The sequence below is a fragment of the Canis lupus genome, chromosome 4, assembly GCF_048164855.1.
Source record: "Canis lupus baileyi chromosome 4, mCanLup2.hap1, whole genome shotgun sequence".
In the NCBI taxonomy this organism is placed as follows: domain Eukaryota; kingdom Metazoa; phylum Chordata; class Mammalia; order Carnivora; family Canidae; genus Canis; species Canis lupus.
In genome coordinates this window covers 24,834,766-24,850,110 of record NC_132841.1, presented here as the reverse complement: position 1 = coordinate 24,850,110, position 15,345 = coordinate 24,834,766, and the positions used below count along the sequence as shown (strand labels likewise).

General features: G+C 39.9%; 1 protein-coding gene and 1 pseudogene across 7 annotated transcripts in view; one reads left to right on the top strand and one right to left on the bottom strand.

Moving 5' to 3' along the window:
* Positions 1–15,345, top strand: part of USP54 (ubiquitin specific peptidase 54) — a 122,346-nt gene that overhangs the window by 23,094 nt on the left and 83,907 nt on the right. For 3 of the 7 annotated variants that reach the window (XM_072823590.1, XM_072823586.1, XM_072823588.1), the window contains exon 2: positions 238–340. The exons of the other annotated variants lie outside the window; for them this stretch is intronic. The gene's annotated coding sequence lies outside the window, so the exon portion shown is untranslated. The remainder of the gene's footprint in view (positions 1–237; positions 341–15,345) is intronic. 7 annotated transcript variants of the gene reach the window in all.
* The window catches only part of LOC140632020 (small ribosomal subunit protein eS27-like), a 62,594-nt pseudogene continuing 47,319 nt past the window's right edge, over positions 71–15,345 (bottom strand).

Below are 15,345 nucleotides of genomic sequence, written 5' to 3'. Positions count from 1 at the left end.
CCTTTCTGTGCATAGGTACAGAGTACTTAAAAAATGTAATAATAAAAAAATTTTAAAAATGTAATAATATTTCCTAAACAAGTTTCTGTATTAAGATTAAATATAAATATATATATTATTTTATCCAAAATGTGTTTATTGGGATAGTTTCCCACTCCTCTTGATTCAGAGTGCTTTTAGTACTGCTTCCCACCTTGAAGGAGCATCCTTCTGTAAGCCTTGCTTTTCCTCCTGTAGACTGACAAAGGACAGTGGAGAAGCCAACACACAAAACTACTGTTTGTGCATGGCTGAAGATGGTACTGATTTTGTAGCATCCTGGACACTTCACATCTATGAGGTAGGAATTGGGACTCTGATTCAGGTGCTTCTTGTGGTTACTCCTCCTCCGGGGATGGGTGGAAGAGGTCATTCATGAGGGGCATGTTCTCATGGGGAGGTCATTACCACTGGAGAGCAAAAAATTATATTTGTAATGTCTTTATAATCTTTAGGCTACCTCTGAGACAGCATTTCACTGGCATGTATCCTTTTTCGAGTAGGAAATACACTAGAAATTATTTGCATGAGATTTATTTTTCCTCTGTTACATAATTTTTCATTTGCATGAGATTTAAAAAAACTCACTACTGGGGGGGATCCCTGGGTGGCTCAGCGGTTTGGCACCTGCCTTCCGTCCAGGGCATGATCCTGGAGTCCTGGGACTGAGTCCCGCGTCAGGCTCCTTGAATGGAGCCTGCTTCTGCCTCTCTGTCTCTGTCTGTCTGTCTCTCTTTTTCTGTGTCTCTCATTAATGAATAAATAAAATCTAAAAAAAACAACAGCAACAACTCACTACTGACTTTAAGTTCCTATCCTTTTCATAAACTTTAAAACAGGTTTTGTGTTTTAGATTTACAGAAAAATTGAGATGATAGTACAAAGAGTTATAAATAATTCCTCATCCAGTTTTCATTATCATTAACATCTTAGAGCAGATTTATTGCAGTTAATCAATATTGATACATTATTATTAACCACTTCAAATTTCCTCAGCTTTTATCTAATGTCTTTTCTTTGTCCCAGGGTCCCATCCAGGATACCACATTAATTTAGTAGTCATGTCTCCTTAGGCTCTGCTTGGCTGTCACAGCTTTTGAGACTTTCCTTGTTTTTGATGACCTTGATAGTTTTGAGGAGTATTAGTCAAGTGTTTTTAGGATGCTCCTTTATTGGAATTTGTCTGATGTTGTTCTTATAATTAGACTGGGGTTGCGGGTTTTTGGGTGCGTTAATCTTAAAAATAAAAGTTTTACCAGCAAACCATTTATTTTACCAGGAAAAGTAGGTTTTTGGGAATAACAGACAATTGCAATTCAGGCCCGTGCAAGCTATGGCAAAGCCACAGGCAAATCCCAAAAACAAAGGAGAGGAACATTATTTTATGGAGAAAGAGTAAGTTGGGAGGGGTTGTTTTGAACAAAAATCCATTGAAGAAAAGCAAGAATGTAAGGTGATTTTTCATTGGCTGAGTTGCAGAGTTACTAGATTTTTTTAAAATATTTATTTATTTATTTATTTATTTATTTATTTATTTATTAATTAATTAATTATAGTCACAGGCAGAGAGAGAAGCAGGCTCCATGCACCAGGAGCCCAATGTGGGATTCAATCCCGGGTCTCCAGGATTGCACCCTGGGCCAAAGGCAGGCGCCAAACCGCTGCGCCACCCAGGGATCCCTAGATTTTTAAAATATGAGATGCAGTGTACATCTTTTTCTGTTGGGACCTGTAGTTGATGATTCTTTTGTTGGATCTGTAATGGACAGTTTCTCCTGTAACTGATACTGAGTAGTACAGCTCCCCCTTCCAGCCTCCCTTTCTAGCATCCAGAGTCCATTTTAGTGAGTCCATTTTAGGTGGAAGATCATAGAGATACAGTGATATTTCTCATCATATCATATCAAGGGTATATATTATCAACATGATTTATCATTGTTATTAATGACCTTCTCTGCTAAAGTTAGTCTCCCCCCTGCCTTCTTCTGTGCTGTACTTTTTTTTTTTGAGAGAGAGAGATGACCCCCCCCCCCCCAAAAAAAAAAACCCCAGAAAGGAATAAAAGAAATACTGATGGCTGTAATTTGATGGTTTTTATGCTGGGGGAGGCCAGTGGGTAGCTCATCAACAGTTTCCTTCTGATATACACACACACATACATACACATTTCACTTCTCTTCCCAAACTGTGGAATGGTCATATGTCTAAAGGTTAATTCCACTTTAAAAAAAAAGATAAGTGCTATAGTACATCATACATAGGACAAAATGTTTTCAGAGTTATTGTAAATAAAGCATTTGCTTTTCTTTTTTTTTTTTTTTAATTTATTTATGATAGTCACACACACAGAGAGAGAGAGGCAGAGACACAGGCAGAGGGAGAAGCAGGCTCCATGCACCTGGAGCCCGACATGGGACTCGATCCTGAGTCTCCAGGATCGTGCCCTGGGCCAAAGGCAGGTGCTAAACCGCTGCACCACCCAGGGATCCCACATTTGCTTTTCTTAAAACAAAACAAAACAAAAAAAAAGAGAGTGTGGGGGAGGGAGAGAGAGAGAGAGAGAGAGAGAGAAAGAGAGAGAGAATCTTTTGTACTTTTTTGTTTTTTAAGAGAGAGCAAGAGTTGGGGGGGAGAGAGAAACTTAAGCAGGCTCCTCATCTAGTGCCGAGCGTGACGTGAGGCTTGATCTCATGACCCTGAGATTATAACCTTAGCTGAATCAGAAGTCGGATGCTTAGTTTATTGAACCACCCATGGGTGCCCCTCCATACTGTACTTTTTGGAGGGAGGTCTCCATACACTTAAGGAGTGGGCTTTATGGTCCCCATCCTTGCAGGTGGAGTATCTATATAAATTTATCTGGAATTCTTCTGCAAGGGAAATTTGTTCTCTCTTTAATCATATCCTTATTATCAGTATGAACTCATAGATACTTATTTTGTACTTAGGTTATAATCAGATTTGGCTGTTGGGAGCTCATTTGGTTTGTCTCTTGTGTCCCTTTGAGATATCTCTGTCAATTTAGGATTTTTGTTTTGTTTTTAGCATTTCCTTAGTTTCTGACATTGCAAGATGCTCAGGCTCATCACGTGCGTTTCCTGTTCCAGTCCTGAATTTAGCCATTTCTCCAAGAAGCCTGGGTTTCTTTTGTTGGGAGCCGTATTAGAAACAAAGATCTTGTCTCTAGATGTGCTTGTTAGAACTGGGGTGTCATTGATTCTAAGCAGTCTTAGCTGACAGAGTAAATATTTGTGTATATTCATATATACATATCTATAAATATTTCTAGATGTAACATCTGTATTTTTATTAAGCTGAACACAGGTTCAGGGGCACCTGGGTGGCTCAGTTGGTTAAATGTCTTCTGCCCATGTTGTAATCCACGGTCCTGGGATCAGGTCCCACACTGGGCTCTTTGCTTGGCAGGGAACCTGCTTCTCTCTCTGTGTCTGCCTGCTGCTCCCCCTGCTTGTGCTCTCTCTCTCTTTCTCTGTGTGTCAAATAAATAAATAAAATCTTTAAAAAAATAAACGCAAGTTCATATTCTTTTTTTTTTTTCCAAGATTTTATTTATTTATTCATGAGAGACAGAGAGAGAGAGGCAGAGACACAGGCAGAGGGAGAAGGAGGCTCCCTGCAGGGAGCCCGATATAGGACTCGATCCTGGGTCTCCAGGATCCCACCCTGGGCTGAAGGCAACGCTAAACCGCTGAGCTACCCGGGTTCATATTCTAACTCTAACCCGTTACCACATGGATCATTTTAGCATTTTTTTCCTGCTTATGTGTAATCTCCTATTCCAAAAGTGAGAAACTTTCTACCATCCACCATTCAGTTACCTAACTGTTCAGGTCCAGTAGACACAAAGGTTTCAGAATTGTTAACCTGTACACCTGTAGGAAACTGCTTCATTAGCGTACGGTGCTTGTGTGCAGTTCACTGTGCTTTTAGCTTACAGATTTGGTAATTTCCAAAGCTATGTAGGTCAGTACCTTTATCCACTATCCTCTTCAATGAGATTGTTTCATAATTTTGTATATTTTTATTATGGCAAATTTCAAACGTACAAAAATAAGGAGGACAGTGTAATGAACCATATGTACCCATTACTAGCTTCATGAAAATTATTAAATACATAGTCGTGTTTTATCTATACTCCTTCCTTACTCCCCCTAGTCAATTTGTGATTATTTTGAAGTAAATCCTGTGGTTACTTTGAAGCAAATCCTATATGTATTTTTTTCCTCTGTAAATATTCCCAAATGAGACTTACATAATTTAACCATTTCCCTATTGACAGTTTTTATTTATTACAGACAGTGCAACTATAAATATTTACTTACATTTATCTTTGTAAACTAGATAAATATCTAGAATTTGGATTGTTGAAACAAAGATATAAATATGTAAAATTGAGAAATACTGCTAAGTTTATTTTAATACTACCAAGAGTACATGAGAATTTATTCTCTGTTCCCTCACCTATATTGATTTTATCCAACTTTTAAATATTTGGCGTTCCAAGATCTGAAAAATCATATGTATCTTTCTTTGGCATTTCTCTCTCCTTTAAAAAGGTTTTGTTTATTTATTTGTGAGAGACACAGAAGGAGAGGCAGAGACACAGGCAGAGGGAGAAGCAGGCTCCATGTAGGGAGCCCAATGTGGACTCGACCCCAGGACCCCAGGTTGATGACCTGAGCCAAAGGCATACCTTCAACCACTGACCCACCCACGTATCCCACATTTCTTTTTTTTTTTCCACATTTCTTTAATTATGAATGGATAGGACATTTTTCCTATCTTCAGTGGTCAACTATTTTTTTCTTTCTGTGAGCTGTACATTTAAATTCTTTGCTTAAGAAAAGGAAATAAATTGTCACAAAGGTCCAGCTTCCTTTCCTAAACCATTAATACTGTGCTGTCACATCTTCCTTTTTCCTTGTTCCCAATTCAGATCTCCAACTGAGGAGTGGTATTTATATTTCTTCAATGAAGGTAAACACTTGCCCATTTTTTTCCTTCTGCCCTCTTTTCACTCGCCAGAGGTTACAGTCAGATTGTTTATCAAACAGATGGTTTTAAGTCAGATTCTGAAGGAGTTCTCTATGGAAATATGCCCAAGAAGCCACAGGAAGGATTTCTATAGACGTGTGGGGGAATATTTGTAATTGTTTAGCAAAGAGTTTGGCACAGTGAGTATCACTTCAGCCTGCTTTGTTCATCTGTTCTGTCTTTCCATACAAACACAAGACATGCACTCTGACTTTTACTGCTGTGCCCTTTTGAAGGCATTTTCAGCCTTTTTCTTTTTTTTGTCAGAGTAAGTTATCTGTCTCCATTTACTTTGGACATAAGTATAATCAATAGTGTTATTGTTGGTTTCTTGATTTAAGGAAATGGCGATTGCATTCTGTCCTGAATGAAATGACAATGTCAGAGTGTAAGAATGTACTGACAGACTGCTTTTCTTTGCTTATGTATTCTTTAACAACAACTGTTCAAAATCTCATGTACGTAGAAGTTGTTTGCCAAGCATTTGAAGCCATCTAGTTTTACCAGGTGGCAGCTGCTGTTGTTTATTGGGACCTAGTTTAAACCACAGACATGAAATAAGAGTGTCCTTGTTTTTAAAAAGAGAAACTGTGATTTCTTGAAAAACAGCTTTATTGAGATATAATTCACATACCAGACAAGTCTCTCACTTTAAGTGTACCATTCAGTGGTATTTATTTATTTATTTACTTTTTAAATTTGTTTTTTATTGGTGTTCAATTTACCAACATACAGAATAACCCCCAGTGCCCGTCACCCATTCACTCCCACCCCCCGCCCTCCTCCCCTTCTACCACCTCTAGTTCGTTTCCCAGAGTTAGCAGTCTTTACGTTCTGTCTCCCTTTCTGATATTTCCCACACATTTCTTCTCCCTTCCCTTATATTCCTTTCACTATTATTTATATTCCCCAAATGAATGAGAACATATAATGTTTGTCCTTCTCCGACTGACTTACTTCACTCAGCATAATACCTTCCAGTTCCATCCACATTGAAGCAAATGGTGGGTATTTGTCATTTCTAATAGCTGAGTAATATTCCATTGTATACATAAACCACATCTTCTTTATCCACTCATCTTTCGATGGACACCGAGGCTCCTTCCACAGTTTGGCTATTGTGGCCATTGCTGCTATAAACATCGGGGTGCAGGTGTCCCGGCGTTTCATTGCATCTGTATCTTTGGGGTAAATCCCCAGCAGTGCAATTTCTGGGTCGTAGGGCAGGTCTATTTTTAACTCTTTAAGGAACCTCCACACAGTTTTCCAGAGTGGCTGCACTAGTTCACATTCCCACCAACAGTGTAAGAGGGTTCCCTTTTCTCTGCATCCTCTCCAACATTTGTGGTTTCCTGCCTTGTTAATTTTCCCCATTCTCACTGGTGTGAGGTGGTATCTCATTGTGGTTTTGATTTGTATTTCCCTGATGGCAAGTGATGCAGAGCATTTTCTCATATGCATGTTGGCCATGTCTCTGTCTTCCTCTGTGAGATTTCTGTTCATGTCTTTTGCCCATTTCATGATTGGATTGTTTGTTTCTTTGCTGTTGAGTTTAATAAGTTCTTTATAGATCTTGTAAACTAGCCCTTTATCTGATATGCCATTTGCAAATATCTTCTCCCATTCTGTAGGCTGTCTTTTAGTTTTGTTGACTGTATCCTTTGCTGTGCAAAAGCTTCTTATCTTGATGAAGTCCCAATAGTTCATTTTTGCTTTTGTTTCTTTTGCCTTCGTGGATGTATCTTGCAAGAAGTTACTGTGGCCGAGTTCAAAAAGGGTGTTGCCTGTGTTCTTCTCTAGGATTTTGATGGAATCTTGTCTCACATTTAGATCTTTCATCCATTTTGAGTTTATCTTTGTGTATGGTGAAAGAGAGTGGTCTAGTTTCATTCTTCTGCATGTGGCTGTCCAATTTTCCCAGCACCATTTATTGAAGAGACTTTCTTCCAATGGATAGTATTTCCTCCTTTATCGAATATTAGTTGACCATAAAGTTCAGGGTCCACTTCTGGGTTCTCTATTCTGTTCCACTGATCTATGTGTCTCTTTTTGTGCCAGTACCACACTGTCTTGATGACCACAGCTTTGTAGTACAACCTGAAATCTGGCATTGTGATGCCCCCAGATATGGTTTTCTTTTTTAAAATTCCCCTGGCTATTCGGGGTCTTTTCTGATTCCACACAAATCTTAAAATAATTTGTTCTAACTCTCCGAAGAAAGTCCATGGTATTTTGATAGGGATTGCATTAAACGTGTATATTGTCCTGGGTAACATTGACATTTTCACAATATTAATTCTGCCAATCCATGAGCATGGAATATTTTTCCATCTCTTTGTGTCTTCCTCAATTTCTTTCAGAAGTGTTCTATAGTTTTTAGGGTATAGATCCTTTACATCTTTGGTTAGGTTTATTCCTAGGTATCTTATGCTTTTGGGTGCAATTGTAAATGGGATTGACTCCTTAATTCTCTTTCTTCAGTCTCATTGTTAGTGTATAGAAATGCCACTGATTTCTGGGCATTGATTTTGTATCCTGCCACGCTACCAAATTGCTGTATGAGTTCTAGCAATCTTGGGGTGGAGGCTTTTGGGTTTTCTATATAGAGTATCATGTCATCGGCAAAGAGGGAGAGTTTGACTTCTTCTTTGTCAATTTGAATGCCTTTAATGTCTTTTTGTTGTCTGATTGCTGAGGCTAGGACTTCTAGTACTATGTTGAATAGTAGTGGTGAGAGTGGACATCCCTGTCTTGTTCCTGATCTTAGGGGAAAGGCTCCCAGTGCTTCCCCATTGAGAATGATATTTGCTGTGGGCTTTTCATAGATGGCTTTTAAGATGTCGAGGAATGTTCCCTCTATCCCTACACTCTGAAGAGTTTTGATCAGAAATGGATGCTGTATTTTGTCAAATGCTTTCTCTGCATCTAATGAGAGGATCATATGGTTCTTGGTTTTTCTCTTGCTGATATGATGAATCACATTGATTGTTTTACGGGTGTTGAACCAGCCTTGTGTCCCAGGGATAAATCCTACTTGGTCATGGTGAATAATTTTCTTAATGTACTATTGGATCCTATTGGCCAGTATCTTGTTGAGAATTTTTGCATCCATGTTCATCAGGGATATTGGTCTGTAATTCTCCTTTTTGGTTGGGTCTTTGTCTGGTTTTGGAATTAAGGTGATGCTGGCCTCATAGAACGAATTTGGAAGTACTCCATCTCTTTCTATCTTTCCAAACAGCTTTAGGAGAATAGGTATGGTTTCTTCTTTAAACGTTTGATAGAATTCCCCTGGGAATCCATCTGGCCCTGGACTCTTGTGTCTTGGGAGGTTTTTGATGACTGCTTCAATTTCCTCCCTGGTTATTGGCCTGTTCAGGTTTTCTATTTCTTCCTGTTCCAGTTTTGGTAGTTTGTGGCTTTCCAGGAATGCGTCCATTTCTTCTAGATTGCCTAATTTATTGGCGTATAGCTGTTCATAATATGTTTTCAAAATCGTTTGTATTTCCTTGGTGTTGGTAGTGACCTCTCCTTTCTCATTCATGATTTTATTAATTTGAGTCTTCTCTCTCTCCTTTTTAATAAGGCTGGCTAATGGCTTATCTATCTTATTAATTCTTTCAAAGAACCAACTCCTGGTTCTGTTGATCTGTTCCACAGTTTTTCTGGTCTCGATTTCGTTGAGTTCTGCTCGAATCTTTATTAACTCTTGTCTTCTCCTGGGTGTAGGATCTATCTGCTGTTTTTTCTCTAGCTCCTTTTAGTGTAAGGTTAGCTTTTGTATTTGAGTTCTTTCCAGTTTTTGAATGGATGCTTGTATTGCGATGTATTTCCCCCTCAGGACTGTTTTTGCTGCATCCCAAAGATTTTGAACGGTTGTATCTTCATTCTCATTAGTTTCCATGAATCTTTTTAATTCTTCCTTAATTTCCTGGTTGACCCTTTCATCTTTTAGCAAGATGGTCCTTAACCTCCACGTGTTTGAGGTCCTTCCAAACTTCTTGTTGTGATTTAGTTCTAATTTCAAGGCATTATGGTCTGAGAATATGCAGGGGATGATCCCAATCTTTTGCTATCGGTTCAGACCCGATTTGTGACCCAGTATGTGGTCTATTCTGGAGAAAGTTCCATGTGCACTTGAGAAGAATGTATATTCAGTTGAGTTTGGATGTAAAGTTCTGTAGATATCTGTGAAATCCATCTGGTCCAGTGTATCATTTAAAGCTCTCGTTTCTTTGGAGATGTTGTGCTTAGAAGACCTATCGAGTATAGAAAGAGCTAGATTGAAGTCACCAAGTATAAGTGTATTATTATCTAAGTATTTCTTCACTTTGGTTATTAATTGATTTATATATTTGGCAGCTCCCACATTGGAGGCATATATATTGAGGATTGTTAAGTCCTCTTGTTGGATAGATCCTTTAAGTATGAGATAGTGTCCCTCTTCATCTCTCACTACAGTCTTCGGGGTAAATTTTAGTTTATCTGATATAAGGATGGCTACCCCTGCTTTCTTTTGAGGACCATTCGAATGGTAAATGGTTCTCCAACCTTTTATTTTCAGGCTGTAGGTGTCCTTCTGTCTAAAATGAGTCTCTTATAGACAGCAAATAGATGGGTCCTGCTTTTTTATCCAGTCTGAAACCCTGCGCCTTTTGATGGGGTCATTAAGCCCGTTCACGTTCAGAGTTACTATTGAGAGATATGAGTTTAGTGTCATCATGATATCTATTCAGTCCTTGTTTTTGTGGATTGTTCCACTGAACTTCTTCTTCAAGGGGATTTTAAGAGTCCCCCTTAAAATTTCTTGCAGAGCTGGTTTGGAGGTCACATATTCTTTCAGTTGCTGCCTGTCTTGGAAGCTCTTTATCTCTCCTTCCATTTTGAATGAGAGCCTTGCTGGATAAAGTATTCTTGGTTGCATGTTCTTCTCATTGAGGACCCTGAATATATCCTGCCAGCCCTTTCTGGCCTGCCAGGTCTCTGTGGAGAGGTCTGCTGTTACCCTAATACTCCTCCCCATAAAAGTCAGGGATTTCTTGTCTCTTGCTGCTTTAAGGATCTTCTCTTTATCTTTGGAATTTGCAAGCTTCACTATTAAATGTTGAGGTGTTGAACGGTTTTTATTGATTTTAGGGGGGGATCTCTTTATTTTCTGGATCTGAACGCCTGTTTCCCTTCCCAGATTAGGAAAGTTTTCAGCTAGAATTTGTTCAAATACATATTCTGGCCCTCTGTCCCTTTCCGCGCCCTCGGGAACACCAATTAAACGTAGGTTTTTCTTCCTCAGGCTGTCGTTTATTTCCCTTAATCTATCTTCATGGTCTTTTAATTGTTTGTCTCTTTTTTCCTCAGTTTCCCTCTTTGCAATCAACTTGTCTTCTATGTCACTCACTCGTTCTTCCACCTCGTTAACCCTCGTTGTTAGGACTTCTAGTTTGGATTGCATCTCATTCAGTTGATTTTTAATTTCTGCCTGATTAGCTCTAAATTCTGCAGTCATGAAGTCTCTTGAGTCCTTTATGCTTTTTTTCTAGAGCCACCAGTAGCTGTATAATAGTGCTTCTGAATTGGCTTTCTGACATTGAATTGTAATCCAGATTTTGTAACTCTGTGGGAGAGAGGACTGTTTCTGATTCTTTCTTTTGGGGTGAGGTTTTCCTTCTAGTCATTTTGCTCAGTGCAGAGTGGCCAAAAGTGAGTTGTATTGGGAAAAGGAGAAAAAGAGAGGAGAGAAAGAAGGAAAGAAAAGAGAAAGAAAAAAGAAAAAAGAAAAAAGAAAAAGAGAAAGAAAAAGAAAGGAAAAAAAGGGTGGGGGAAGGAAACAAATCAAAAAGCAAAACAAAATGAAACAAAACAAAACAACAACAACAACAACAACAAAAACCACGGGGGAGTATCTTCTGATTCTGTATACTTTAAGTCCCTTGACTTCCCTTGGAACTTGTCCGTCTAGCTGGTCTTCTGGGGGAGGGGCCTGCTGTGCTGATTTTCAGGTGTTAGCACTTGGGGGAACTGCTCTGCCCCCTGCCTGGTGCAGAGCTCAGTGGGGGTTGTTTACCCCGTGAGGCCCCTGGAGGAACAACCCCAGTGGCTGCCGCAGCTCTGGAAACCTGGATTCAGCTCCCACAGTAACTACTGAGCTCTCCGTCTGCAGGGCCTGGAAGCTCCGGGGCGGGCCGCTGATCTGCTCAGCTCCGGGCAGGAACGTCCTTGCTGTCCTGGGACCTCCTGGCCTCTGCCTGTCCTGGGGGGAGGCCGGATCCTGGGCTGTGTCCCGGTGCCCTGTGCTCCGGGGCCTGCGCTGTTGGATTCACGCTCCCGGCAGCGCAGCCACCTACGCGGAGCCGCCGCCGGAGCCCCTGGGAGCTGCTCCCGGGTCCCGCCGTGCGCGCTGCAGCCCTTCAGGGAGCTCGGCGCACTCTCCTGGGCGCGCGCAGGTGTCTGTTGGTGTCCCAGGGATCCTGAGGGCATCCCCGCCCTCCTGGGGTCCTGCTCCAACTCCCTGCGAGCCCCTTTCCGCCCGGGAAGGTTGGTGCAGCTCCTGCTTCTCCGGGACGGGGCTCTCCTGTCCTGGGGACACTCGCCCCAGCTTTAGCCCGGTTCCTCGCAGGGCCCCTCCCCCTTGGATGCCTTTTGTTTCTTTATTTCTTTTTTCCCCGTCTTCCTACCTTGGTAGAAGCGCGAACTCTTCTCACTGTAGCATTCCAGGTGTTCTCTCTTTAATTCTGAGGCCGAATTCATAGATTTTCAGGAAAATTTGAAGGTTTTCTAGGTAATTTGGTGGGGACAGGTGATTTGGAGACCCTACTCTTCCGCCATCTTGCCCCTCCCTCCAAATGCAATTCAGTGGTTTTTAATATATTCACTGAGTTGAACAACCATCATCACAATCAATTTTAGAATATTTTTATCACCCTCAAAAGAAATGCCTATGCCTGTTCTGGACATTTCATACAATTAGAATCATGCAATAGGTGGTCTTTTGTGATTGGCTTTTTCCACTTAGCATACTTTAAGTTATATATATTATACATATTATAGCATATATTGACACTTTATTCTAATGTTAATACTATTCCATTGTATGAATATACCATAATTTATCCATTCATTAGTTGATACATACTTGGGTTGCTTCCACGTTTTGGCTATTAAGAATAAAGCTGTTATGCACATTTGTGTACAAGTTTTTGAATGAACACATGTTTTCATTTCTCTTGGGTATATGATTAGGAGTAGAATTGCTGGGTCATATTGTAATTCTATGTTTAATCTTTTGAGGATCGGCCAGACTGTTTTCTAAGGTAGCTGCACCATTTACATTTCTACCATAAGTGTAGGTTTCAGATTTCTTCATATTCTTGCCAACATTCAGTATTATCTATCTTTTTGATTATAGCCATCTTAGTGAGTGTGAAAAGGTATCTAATTGTGATTTTGATTATTTAAAAACATTTAGGGCAGCCCCTGTGGCGCAGCGGTTTAGCGCCACCTGCAGCCCAGGGCGTGATCCTGGAGACCGGGGATCAAGTCCCACGTCGGGCTCCCTGCATGGTGCCTGTTTCTCCCTCTGCCTGTGTCTCTGCCTCTCTCTCTAGCTGTGTCTCTATGAATAAATAAATTAAAAAAAAATTATTTTTTTGAGAGAGCATGTCTGCACATGAGTGGGCGGGGAAGGGCAGAGGTAGGGAGAGGGAGAAAATCTCAAGCAGACTCCCCACTGAGCATGGTGCCCCACACGGGGCACGATCTCATGACCCCTGAGATCATGAACTGACCCAAAACCAAGAGTTGGACTTAACCAACTGAGCCACCCAGATGCCCAGTGATTTTTATTTTGTTTTTATTTAACTTTTTTTTTAAAAGATTTATTTATTTATTTATTTATGATAGAGATAGACACAGAGAGAGAGAGAGAGGCAGAGACACAGGAGGAGGGAGAAGCAGGCTCCATGCTGGGAGCCCGATGTGGGAATCGATCCAGGGACTCCAGGATCATGCCCTGGGCCAAAGGCAAGCGCTAAACCACTGAGCCACCCAGGGATCCCGTGTTTTTATTTAACTTGTGTTTAAAAATTACTATTATTAAAATTTGTTTTAAAAAATACTTTTGAGTATATTTAAAATTATTTATTATTAAAAATAGTTTATTTTTTAGAGCAGTTTTAGATTTTTAAAAAAGATTTATTTATTTATTTATTCATGAGAGACACACAGAGAGAGGCAGAGACATAGGCAGAGGGAGAAACAGGCTCCCTGCAGGGAGCCCGATGTGGGACTGGATCCCAAGACCCCAGGATCATGAACTGAGCCAAAGTCAGATATTCAACCACTGAGCCACCCAGCTGCCCCAGAACAGGTTTAGATTTACAAAAAATTTGAGCAGATTGTAGACGCAGTTCCCATGTGGTCCCCGCCCCCCCCACAGTTTCTCCTATTATTAATTTTTTACATTAGTATAGTATGTTGCAGTTAATGAACCAATATTGATATGTTGTTATTAAGTAAAGTCCATAGTTTATTCAAATGTCTTCAGTTTTTACCTAATATCTTTTTTGGTTCTAAGTTCCTATCTAAAATTCCACATTACAGGGGTGCCTGCGTGGTACAGCTGATTAAGCATCAGACTCTTGGTTTTGGCTCAGGCTGTAATCTCAGTGTTGTGAGATGGAGTCCTTCATTGGGGTCCATATTTGGTGTGGAGTCTGCCTGGGAGTCTCTCTTACTCTCCATCTCCCCTCCTGTTTGTGCTCTCTCTCTCTCTCTCTCTCTCTCTCAATAAATAAATAAACCTTAAAAAAAAAAAACAACTCCATGTATGTTACTTGTCAGTTCTTGCTGGCTCCTCTTAGCTATAAGGGTTTTGCATACTCTGATCGTTTTTGATGATCTTGACAGTTTTGAGGAGTACTGGTTAAGTATTTTGTAGGACGCCCCTCTTTTGGAATTGTTTTGTATTTTTCTCATGATTGGACTGGGGTTGAGGTTTTTGAGTAGAAGATCACAGGGATACAATGTCATTCTCATTGTATCATAACAAGGAATGTATTATTGATGTGATTTATCATTGTTGATACTGAGCTGGCTAATGCACTGACTGTCAGGTTTCTCCACTGTATAGTCACTCCTGCCACTTTCTGTACTCTGCTGTTGAGTAGTTTTTCATGTGCTCATTACCCATTTATATATCTTCTTTGGAGAAATATCTATTCAGATATTATTTATTTATTTATTTAAGATTTTATTTATTTGTTCATGAGAGACAGAGAGAGAGAGGCAGAGACACAGGCAGAGGGAGAAGCAGGGTCCCCGCAGGGAGCCCAATGTGGGACTCGATCCCGGATCCCGGGATCTCGACCTGAGCCGAAGGCAGGTGCCCAACTGCTGAGCCATCCAGGTGTCCCTCAGATACTTTTTTTGTTTGTTTGTTTGTTTCCTCAGATACTTTTTAAACTGAGGTTTTAAAAGATACCTATTTGTAATTTGGATTGTTTTTATTATTCAGTTGGTAGAATTCTTTATATATTCTAGATACAAGTCCCTTATATATAATTTGCAAATATTTATTCCCATTCTTTGGGTTGTCTTACTAATTTTGATGAAGTCAGATTTATGTATTTTTTCTTTTGCTGCTTATGTCCTCTTAGAAGACCACCTAATCCAAGGTCATGAAGATATCTGTTTATATATTCTTCTAAAAGTTTTATAGTTTTAGCTCACTCATTTGGAGATTTGACCCCATTGTGAATTAATTTTTACCTGTAATGTGCAACAGGAGTCCAACTTCATTCTCTTCATTCTCTTCTTCATTCAGTTGCTTCAATGCCATTTGTTAATGAGACTATTCTTTTGCCATTGAGTTGTCCTGGCACAACCATTTGATAATTAAGGTTCAGTTGAACAAAGCAAAAAATTTAGCATATACATCTCAACATATTATTAATAACTCTACCCCAAATCAGTTCAACTTTTCTGAAGTATGGTAGAAATCTCTGAGGCTTTCACTATTGTTAGAGAAGACCAAAAATAATTCAGGAAACAATATCGCCAAAAATATAAATTACTTTGCTGACAGCTTACCACAGCTGTAGACTCAATTTGGTTCTTTTTTTCCTTTTCCTTTTATTTGGGTATAGTTGACGCACAATGTTATATTAGTTTCAGGTGTACACTTAGTGATTTGGCAAGTTTTCACAAGTGTAGCTACTGTCTGTCCCATTGCATTATTATTAAATATCATTGACTATA